Here is a 12,137-nt window from a genome sequence, read left to right on the forward strand (position 1 = left end):
TCACCTGGAAGGGCTGTTTAGGTCCCTGGATGATGGTGAGGGAGAAGGTGTAGGGACAGGTGTTACACCTCCTACAATCACAGGGGAAAGTGCCTGGTGATGGGGATGAATGGGTGGAGAGGGATGAGTGGGCCAGAGAGTGATAGAGAGAGTGGTCCTTGTGGAAAGTAGAATGGGGTGGAGAGGGGAGGATGTGGCTGGTGATATGATCACATTGTAGCTGGTGGAATTGTTGAAGAATGAATGAATGAAGTTCTGGGCGAGTAGGTTGGTGGAGTGAAAGGTAAGGACCAAGAGAATCCCTGTTCTGTCTGGGGGGGGAGAGAAAAACTATGGGAAATGGAAGAGATGTGGGTAAGGGCTCCATCAACCACAGTGGGGTGAAGTCCCATTGCCTAAAAAGGAAGGACATCTCAGATAAGCTGGGGTGGAAGGCCTCATCTCAAATACAGATATGGGGAAGATGGAGAAACTGAGAGAAAGGAATGGTGTCTTTTCCTACAAGGTGGGAGGAGGTGTAATCTCAGTAGTTGTGGCAATCAGTGGATTTGTAGTAAATGTCAGTGGATAGTTTGTGTCCTGAGATGGAGACAGAGAGATTCAGAAAGGGGAGTGAGGTGTCAGAAATCGTCCAAGTGAATTTGAAGGCAGGGTGGAAGTTGGTAGTGAAATTGATGAGTTCCACATGGATGCAGGAAGCAGCACCAATGCAGTCATCGATGTAGCGGAGAAGGAGTTGGGGAGCAGTGCCAGAGTAGGTTTGGAACAAAGACTGCTCCAAGTAGTCAACGAAAAGACAGGTGTAGCTAGGACCTATGCGAGTGCCCATGGCTACACTTTTGATATGCAGAAAGTGAGAGGAATAAAAAGATAAGTTGTTCAGAGCAAGCAGAAGTTCTGCCAGGCAGAGGAGAGTGTTAGTAGAGGGGAGCTGGTTGAATCTATGTTTCAGAAAGAAATGGAGAGCCCTAAGACCTTTTTGATGGAGAATTGAAGTGTGCAGGGCATTGGATGTTGTAAAATAGTGAGGAGCATGCTAGGTGTCCTGGAAGTAGGTAGGAAGGGACTGGACAAGAGGGTTTTGTTTTTCCTTTATTTTGTGTTTGGCCACACCCTGTTTTTGCTGTTGCTCTGGTTTGTGATCCTACTAACTTTGCTTCAAGCCATACTGCTCCTGCAGAGTTACGTAGTGAATACTGGCATCTACCCAACCGTATGGAAAATTGTCCAAGTTTGTCCTGTTGACAAAAAGTAAACCAGAACAAATCCAGTGTCTCCTCTCAGTCATCAACAGTCTGTCAGGTGGCACTTGACCATTAACCTGCTGAAGTCAAGTTTATTGTCATGTGCACAAGTACGGTGAGGTACAGGTAAAATGAAACAGCATCACAGACAACAAACAGAAATATATTATAAATAAATTATGCACAAATTATACATAAATCATACAAGACAGTGAAGAAAGAGAGAAAGAAAGTGTACAAAAACAAGTCCTTAATGCAGAAAAAGTGCACTGCTAACACTGTTTTTTCCAGAATTGCTTGGTTCTAACTCTCATCACAACCTTGATCCAAATAAGGACCAAAGAGTTGAATTCCAGAGGTAAGGTGAGAGTGACTACCCTTGACAGCAGAATTTGACTCAGCGCACCATCAAAAATAAAAGTAAAATCAGTTTGGTCATCGAGGAGAAACCACACTAATGGTTGGAGTCATACCTTGCACAAAGGCAGATGGCTGTGGTTTTTGGAGGTCAATCATCCTTGGCCCAGGACATTACAACAGGAGTTCTTCGGGGCCCAACCATCTTCAGCTCCATCATCTGTTCAGAAGTGGGGATGTTCGGTGATGATTACACAGTATTCATTTCCATTTGTTACTCATCAGCAGATGAGGCAGTCATGCTTGCATTCAGTCAGATCTAGACAACATTCTGCCATGGGCTGAGAGTAGCAAACAAGATCAGTGCTACAGAGGTGTCAGCAAGACCAGCCATATAACTACTGTGGCTACAAGAACTGGTCACTGTTGGATATCCTCTGGTGAGTGACCCATGTCCCAGTACCACATACTCTTTCCACCATCGACAAGGCATAATTAAGAATATGATCGAAACCTCTCCACTTGCCTGGATATGTGTACCTCCAACAATAGTCAAGGAGCTTGTCACCATCCAAGACAAAGCAAACTGCTTGAATGACATCCCATCCGTCACCCTGAACATTCATTCCAGTCACTGCTACTTCATAATCACTTGATCCATCTGAGAACACCCTCCTCAACAGCATTGTTGGAGTGTTTTAAGCAGAACTGTAATTATTCAGTGGCTCATAACCATCTTCTCAAGGTCAGATGTGGTTGGGCAATAAATGTTGGCTCTGGATCCTGAAATATGAATAAATAACAAAAAAATAACCCTGATTGGTCCTTAACATGAAATGCCATATATATCTTACTTTTTGTAATTTTTTTTCGTCTGCTTATTACAAACATATAGAATAAGAAATAGCTTTTCCAGTCAATCAAGTATATTTTCTGTTCTTAGATCATATACATTTCAACAAAAGTAAAATCCAAAGTAGAAACACCAAAAGTTGGAAATGCTCAGCAGCCTCTGAGACATAAGAAACATGTATCTCAATATCAAAGCTTTCAAAGGCCTTCAAGCTAATCCTAGTAGCTTGGTCTCAAGTTCCACCTCTAGAGTCCTGGTTGCCATTTGCAGCTTACTCCATCTCAAGATATGGCCATGGATCAGAGACCTCCAGTGCATGGATCCATTGGTGCTACAGCAAGTAAGTGCAGCCACAGGACTAGCGCGGGATGTGAACGCAAGATGCAAACCTGGTCAAGCATTATTTGACCTGTTTTTGGAGACATTTGGGGAAAAGGTTTAATCCATCATGGCATTTTAAAAGAGAGCTGAGTAAAGAATAGAAAGGAAGCAGATGAAAGGAAACAAGAATATGAGATTAGAATAATAATGGATCCAGATTAATTATATCTAGCCTATGGTTTATGTAACTTTGATATAGTTCAGGTGTAATATGAACATTAAACAGTCCTTAATTTGGCCCTGAAAATGTGGGTCCTGACTATATTTGTATCACAAAACTTGAGAGCTATTGTCATTAAAGAGAAGTACTATCTATTAAACTTTGTCTTACAGAAGGAAGTTTCACATGAAAATCATCATTTTGTTCTATAAATAGATCAGCTGATGTTCACGTGAATCTGTAACTAACCACTCAGTGAACTCGCAGTGATTTTGCAGTTTACTTACATGATCTTTGTGCTGGAAAGTCTTAAGTAAAAATGCAGAGGGCAGTTCCCATTTCATATCCACTATTAAAATCTTTCTGAGGTAGCACTCCTATCTCCTCACTGTTTAAATGAACATCAGTCCAAAGTGGAATTTTTCCTTCAATGTTGAGTGTCAAATCCTTCATATTATTTATAACCCCTGCATCTCTGCATCATGTGCTTGAAAGTTTGTGTTTTAGATTGAATTATTTGCTGAATGTGCAAATGACTCATTTCACCCTCTGTGCAAGATCAGATGAGCTATATAGTGAAGCTTTGCCTATAACTGTTGGAACAAACTCTGTGCTGAGAGCAGATATTTCTGCTACTCACAATGCAAGGTGCAGAGAGGTTGAAACATCAATTAGTTGCGTGCACTTGAAAGCTAGCAATAACCTTCTAATTCTGCCGTCAAAGTTTGGCCTGTATCACACTTGATATTATGAAGATTAATCTACAGTTCCAAATTTTAGGTTAATCTTCATAATAGCTGGAAGACTCTACTTCTTCCCAGCCATCAAATCCCATAACCATGACCTTCGCCTTGTAATTGAGAGAGATAGTATTAAACAGAATATAACTTTAACCTCCACAAACAAGCAGAAAGGCGCCATTAATCTGGATCATGAAGCACTACTAAATTGAACATTCTATTTCAAGTTTACTATCTATTTTGGACTAGACCCAAAACAGATCTTTTGGCATGCTTGCTTCCTGCTATTCGTGCTTTTTGTCAGATTCAGGAAGAAATAATTCCTACAGAGTCATTAATTGAACATCCATTATCATCGTTCTCAGTCAAGACCATCCCAAGTTGCAGGAGATGAGGCCAAGCCAATGTCAATATATTTATAAGGAAATGTTATTGACTTTAGTTTGACTAGCTTTTGTAGATTTCATAAATTTAAATTGAGGAAGTTTTTTTTAACTAAACTTTGCCTTCCTGTTTTCTTATTTAAATTCAGATTGTATGGTTTCAGTTTGAGAAAATAGATCCTTGCATACCATTTATTTAGTCAGGCATGTAAAGCATGGTTTATATTTCACATTTTACTTTAACAGCTGAAAATCAGCGTGGGAAAATAAGGGGTCTATTGCCTGAACATCCCAGTGCTGAAGTTTTCACTGCTGACTAGATCAAGTAAAGCACACTGGTCCAAGTGCTGCCATCAGCAAAATGCAATGATTGCTTGAGATTGTATTTCTGATGTTAAAGTTGTACCTATCCAAAGCAAGGGAGTTGTGCTAAGTGATTCTTCTGAGCTTTTACCGATTTACTTCATATGCCTGTTAATGACTTGGAGAAGAACACAGCAACTTCTGGTACACAGGGCCTTTACACTCCTACCCGGCAGGAGTGGAGGAATGGGCATAACTGAAGTGCTCTTACATGGAGCTGGTAGAGACTTGATGGGCCCATTAGTCTCCTCCCGTGTGACCAGCATCATATCCTCATCATATCTTTGGTCCAAACAGGGAAGAAAGAGCTGAACTCCAGAAGTGAGGTTTGAGCAACTGCCCTTGACATCAAAACAACATTTTTGACTGAGTATGGCATCAAAATGCCCTGATAAAACTGACATCCATGAGTCATCCCTTGCACAAAGGAAGGTGGTTGTAGGGATTGGAGATCAATCAAACCAACCCTTGGAAGTTACTGCATTAGTTCCTCAAGAAGGTGTCCTGGGCCCAACCATTGTCAACAACTTCAATGACATTCTTTCCATCAGAATGTTGGAAGTGGGAATATTTCCTGATGATCTCTCAATGTTCAATTCCACTTGTGCCCTTCAGCAAATGAAGCAATCTATGTCTGCAAGCAGCAGAGCTAGACAACATTAAGGCAGGGGCTGATAAGTGGCAAATAACATTTATACCACAAATATGCCAGGTAATGAACATCTCCAACAAGAAAGAGTCTAACCACCAGCACGTTTAGCAAAGGAACTGCCACTGAGTCCTACACCATCAATATCTTGGGGGTCACCATCGACGAGCAACTCCACTGGATCAGTTGCATAAATACCATGGCTATAAGAGCAGGTCAGAGGCTTGCTATCCAGCAGAGGGTGACTCATCTCCCAACTCTCTAAGCCTTTTCCACCATCTGCAAGGAACAAAGCAGGAATGTGATGGAATATTCCTCACTTGTTTGGATAAATTCTCAAAAAGCTCAACATTATCCAGGTCAAAACAGCACATTTGAATGGTACCCCATGCACCAACATGAACATTCATTCCCTCCACCATAGCTGTACTGTGAAGAGAGCACACTATCCATTTAATGCACTACAGTTACTCACCCAGGCTATTGTGACAACACCTCACAATACAACAACCTCTACCATAAGAAGGATGAGGACATCAGACATGTAGAAACACGCCCACCTGCAGGTTCCACTTCAAGTCTTGTGCTATCCTGCCTTGGAAATATATCACCATTCGTTCTTTGTCGCTGGATCCGAATCCTTGAACTTCCTGCCCAACAGCATGAAGGGAACAGCTTCACCAGACAGACTGCAGCAGCTCAAGAAGGCAGCTCACCACCTTCTCGAGGGCAATCAGGCTTAGGCAATATATTCTGGCCTTGTCAATGAGGCCCAGATCACAGACGTGAATTTAAAACCATCCAGTGAATTTCAGTTTTGAAAGATTGTCCCACATTTGATGCTTAGAGGTAAAAATGTGTTTTCTCTGTTGTTTGAGGATGCACAGTGTGATAATAATTTAACAACTCTGGTGAAGACTCCAGTCCTACAAGTATTCTGGAGAATATGGGAGTTTAGCACCTAGAAAATCTCAGCTGCTGGCCTCTCAGCTGCCTGCAGAGAAGCATGTCGACACTGTTAACCTGAGCTGCTGTGAAAGCCATTCAGGATGAACAGAATGGGGTGGCTAACGGAAGAAGAGGAGGGCAGAAACAGAGGGAGGGTAGAATTGAGGAGTGGAGGAAGAAAGTTAGGGGAAAGGAAATCAGGGCAAGAGAAGGGGTTCATCCATTTTTGTTGGGCTAAATATTCAATACATTTTACCCTAAACCCAAATTGGATGCTACAGAAATCCTAAAGGAGGGGCATCCTTGCTTTAAGATAACATATTGTGGCTTTCTCCCATTTGAAAGCATTAGAAGCCAACTTCCCTGTTCACAGCCACTGCCTGAGTTCCCAGCTGCTGCTCAGAAATGTGTCAACATTGTTAAAATGATGTGTCTATTGCAACCACACAGGGTGCCATGTGGATGAGAGAAGTCGGGGGTGGAGAGGGTGGGAAGAAGTGGATAGAAAATAGAGAAGCTGGGAGAGAAGCAGAGGGTGGGGAGAATCAAAATGGGAAGGGGAGAAATAGAGGGGGAAGAGAAATCAAAAGTAAAATTGTGAGTTCAGCGGTTCATTGATGGGTGATGATGCTCACATGCAAAGCAATAGCCCAGTCCCATGATCAGACTACTCAGAGGACCACGGATTGTGGGATGTAGGTCACAAAAGCTGCAATCATTATGTGCTGTTTCTATTCAAAAGCTCGGAAGGGCAGTCGGGTGGAACTCGAGAATCTACATGGGATTGTCAGCAAAAATGAAAAAGATGCCCCAGCAAAGATCCTCGAATTGATGTATTTTTCCCATCTTTCTACACAAAAAGTTTATTTTTATAATATCTGTCAGTCAGAAGTGCATCCTGTGGATGTTGATGATTTATGTGCAAAGACGCTGGGAAAAAATCTCACAACGAGGTAAACAGGAAGTTCCGAGTCCACCCGGGCCAGTTTCCCCAGTGAACTGGACTTTGACAAGAGAACACAATCACTTCAAACCATGTGAAAATCTTTTTCATTCCAGATTTATTCATAACATACAGAAGAAACTATTTGAGAATACAAATTTCTGGGTAATATTGTCTGCTTTGCTTCCTCACCCAGAAAAACAAAATACAGTGTTGATATAAGCAATTGCAATAAAGTCTACTCATGTGAAGCATTCACAAGTTACTACATTCTGTGTTCAGAGGAAATAACTGACCACTGATTTCTCCCCCACCTAGCTCCTATTTACTTTTGTGGTAAATCTATTTTCAGCGGTATCAATCAAAATACAATTCTACTATCAAGGGGTATTTTGAAAAGGAGAAACACTGCCACTTGTGCTGGGTTGTGACAGATTTCATATTTGGTAATTTTTCAAAAGCCTCAATGAAAAAAATGCAAGCTTTTCAAAAGCATTGCAATTGTGCCCAGAGCAAGGAAACTGTCTCCACCCACCTGGTCCATGGCTGTTTGGATGAGCTGTTTATGGAATGTTGTTGGCCAGACTGCTAAGCATGCAGTGTAAGATTGGATCAATGTTCTCTCGATTTGCTTTATTTCTCTTAGTCCTGGGTTCTAAGCTCACAAGGCATGTTTCCCAAGTGTTTGCTGTTTGTAATGTTTCTTGTCGAGACTGAACGGATTACGCATTGGAACAATTTTTATATGGGCTGTACAGAGAGGTCTGTGATAGACTTTTTGCTGCCATAATACATTTTTAAGTGTTCCTTTTATGAACTCTGAATGGTATTTTGGAACTTTTTCAGTGTCTTCCTTTTTATTATAGGTAGCAGAATGTTACCCAACTCTGGAGTTCATATAAAAGCAGGTAAGAATGTAAGGGCTTAGCTCATTTTTCAACACACTAAAAAGCATTCTTGAATGTTGGAAATTACTAATTCCTCTGATTAAATCCACACTCCAGAACCCTCACTTCCTAGCATAGAATCAGAGAAACATACAACATAGAAGTAAACCCCTTCAGCCCATCTTGTCCATGCTGGCCATGATGCCTACCTACACTAATCCCATTTGCCTGTATTAGGCCCGTGTCCCTCTATGCCTTTCCCATCTAAGTACCTGTCCAAACCTCTTTTAAATGCTGTAATTATATCTGCATCCACTACCTCCTCTGGCAGCACGTTCCATATAACCACCACCTTCTGTAGGAAAAACCTACTACTCAGATCTCCTTTAAATTTCTTCCGTCTCAACTTAAACCTGTGCCCTCTAGTTCTAGACTCCCTTTCCCCAGGAAAGAGATTCTGATTACCTATGCCTCAGCTTCCTATGCTCCGGTGAGAATAACCCCAACCTATCGAATCTCTCCTTGTCATTACAAAACTCTATTCCAGGCAATATCCTGGTGAATCCCTTCTGCACTCTGTCTAATGCCACTACATCCTTCCTGTGTGGAGACCAGAACTATAAACAATACGACCTAACTAATGTTTTGTTTTGATTTTCCACCATCTACAACCCACAAGTCAAGATGATGATGGAATACCATCATTTGCCAGAACGTAGCTCCAACTGCACTCTGAAAGCTCAGTACTGTACAGGGCAAAGGGGCCTGTTTTATTGACGCCCAGACATCCTCTCCCTTCACCATCGCGTACCAAACTGAAAGATGTACTATTCACAAAATGCTCACCCAGGTTATGCCAACAGCTCCTCCTAAACACATGACCTCTTCAACCAAGAAAAATGAGGACCTCAGACCACTGTAGACTCTACCACCTGTGGTTCCATTCCAAATCCTGCAGCTACTTGACTTGGATATATATTACTTAAGTGCTTTAGATTTTTTAAAAATCATATATAATTCATGTATAATTTCTGCTCCTTTCAGGTCCAATCTTTCTGCTACTTCCACTTTTAGTCGTCAGTTGGAATTTGCCATGGCTTTTATTGTAGAACAGCAAATGTTGCCTGATTTCTGAAATATGAAACTCTGGAATTCTCGAAGAATTTGCCTTTTAATGAATGTGCAATATGACAGTGAATATTTGCAAAACATGCTCCAGCATAATTTCAATTAAAGTCATCTGACAGACAATCCTAAGCAGCTGCAATAATACAGTATGTATTACCTGCAGCCTGATTTATGCCTCATGTACTTGTAAGCCTGATTTATTGGGCCATAGATTGGACTTTGGAAATTTCTGTTCATTTAGTCCATTGTGATATTATGGCATCCCAGCAGTATGTGAATCGTGATTTGTAATGGTTCTACACATTTCTCCTGAGTTAAGCATTCATGACAAGCTAAGCAGTAACAAACTGTATCCTGTGGTGTGTTAGAGCGCTTTATTGTGCTCTAAGTACAAAGATCTTTCACATATTATAAAATAATTTAATTGTCCTGAAAATACTTAGATTTTTTTGAGGCTATGAAGGGCAATATATGAATATATGACTGCATATCTAAATGCAAATTACTGAAACAATGGGTAGTAAAGTGATTTTTGAATTGAAAAGACCTTTCAAGGGGGGTTTTTGCATTGTTCAAAACGAAAGTGTTTTGATTCATTGGAAGTCAGTATAGTAAGGTTAATTTGAGGTAAATTCCTTCTCATGACATTGTGTTTTAATATATGAAATATATATTAATTTAACAACTTTTGACAAAATAAGAAAAATCCTAATATGAAAAATGTTGTCTCAAATCTCCGCTTTGAACTTGCAAGTCAGGGGAATGTGCAGGGTTGGAGAACGGTAAGGAGGAGCATGTTCCCATCTCTCAATAACCTGCTGCAATTATGGCATACACATTCACCCAATCACAGCAAGGAAACAGATGTGTCCTTTCAAAACTTTAAGGCTTGTTTGATATTTATCCGAGTAGAACAGACCAAAAGCATTCGTATCATTCTTAATTTGGTGTTAACAATGTTCCCTGAGTAGTATATCTAAATATCTAAATGAAAATGTTTTTATGACCTAGTCTCCGTAATTTTTGCTCTTGGATTTAATGCATCTGCATCAACTGTGTGAGTAAAGTTTGATGGCCATTAACTATTGCATTCTAGTCTTGATGCTCGAGATACAATTTATGGCGATGTAAACTAACTTCTGTAAAGGTTGATCCACTAGTTGTCTGTGGTTTACTGATCAAATCACATGATAAAATGAAGTCCAGATCAGTCTGTTGTTTATAATTAAAAGTTCATACAGCTGTGCAATTTGATATAAAAAGTCAACATTTTCTAAATCCACTAGTAAGTCATAATACTTAGCTTAATGATCACTCTCCCAATTGGAGCAAATGAACATTTAAAGCTGGTGATAGCCTTCTTATACACTACACCAACAGAAAATAAGTAAGAAGAAATAACCTATCTCATCTGGCTAGAGATAATTGTGGATACTTTCCATCAGAGGTTCTAACAATTTACTCTCAAGTTCTGAAAGTAACAACAAGTAAATAAATTGGTGCCTTTATTTTTTGTGTGTCTGTTTCTCTGTCTTGTGAACTGTGAATTTGTCATTGGTGAATCTCAGAATTGTTTTAATGATTCTCCGCATGTAAAATTCCCTGTGTCAGGTGTTTGAAAATATATCTGTCGTTGAGTTTTGGGATCTGATCACTGCTGTCACAATCCCAACATGTAATTAAAATATTTTCTATCGCTGAACAGACTCTTGAATTAATACTTCAAATCTGTGGAGTTATGTAATTTTTGAATAAAGTTACAGGTTAAAAGACATTCACTAAAGGGATAGAGTTGTCCCAACATCTGCACATCAATCACACGAGTAGGCAGAAGTTGCCACTCACTTTGTTGACTTCATTGCTTAAAATATTGAGATGAGTTAGTACAGGTATGCACAGTGCTTTTGCCTAGCAAGCCAGATTGACAACCTAAATCAAAATCCATATCTGGTCAATATGATTTATTATACATCATACAAATCATACAAGAACCGATGTGGAATTTTTTTCTGCCATGTGCACAAAGAGACAGATTGCTTACAAATCAAGTGATTTTGTACGAGGTACAAATATCACCCTTTCAATGAACTTTGTTCCATAGATTTAAAATTACAGATTGGGAAATGATTCTTGTATTCTCCATTCTCTCAAAGCACACAAGAAATAATTACTTTAATTGGTAATTAGTTTATTATTGTCACATGTTGTGAGATTGAGTGAAAACCTTTTGTTTGTGTGCCATCAGGGCAGATCTTTCATTACTTAATTACATTGAGGTAGTACAAAAGAAAAAAAAAGAATGCAGAACATAGTGTTACAGTTACAGAGAAAGTACGGTGCTGGCAGACAAATAAAGTACAAGGGCTATGACAAGGTAGATTGGGAGATCAAGTATTCATCTTTTGGGAGATCAAGTATTCATCTTTTGCCATTCAAGTGTCTTATAACAGTGGAGTAGAAGCTGTCATTGAGCCTGGTGGTATGTGTTCTCAAGCTTTTGTATCTTCTCTCTGATGGGAGGGGACAGAAGAGAGTATGACTGGGGTAGGAGGGGTCCTTGATTATTTTGACTGCTTTCCTGAGGCAGCGGGAAGTGTAGACAGAGTCAATGGAGGAGAGGCTGGCTTTCATGGTGGACTGGGCTGCGTTCACAACTCTCTGAAATTTCTCGTGGTCTTGGGCAGAGCAGTTGCCATACCAAGCTATGATGCATCCACCTAGGGTGCATCTGTAAAAATAGGTAAAAGTCATTGGGGACATGCCAAATTTCCTTAGCCTTCTGAGGAAGTAGAGGCAATGGCGTGCTTTCCTGGCCATAGCATCAATGTGGCTGGACCAGGAAAAATTGTTGGTGATATTCACACCTAGGAACTTGAAGTTCTCAACCATCTCCACCTCAGCACCATTGATACAGACGGGGGGATGTACTCCATTCCTCTTCCTGAAGTCAATGACCAGCTCTTTTGTTTTACGAGGTTGTTGTCTTGACTTCTGTTTTATTTCTTACAATTAGAACCTACATATAGTTTGCATGTTGTAGGACGTGTTTGCTAATACAGACTTCAGTGCAAGAAACGTTGAATTAATATGAATTGTTTCAG

Source organism: Pristis pectinata, chromosome 27 (assembly GCF_009764475.1).
Source record: "Pristis pectinata isolate sPriPec2 chromosome 27, sPriPec2.1.pri, whole genome shotgun sequence".
Taxonomy (NCBI): Eukaryota; Metazoa; Chordata; class Chondrichthyes; order Rhinopristiformes; family Pristidae; genus Pristis; species Pristis pectinata.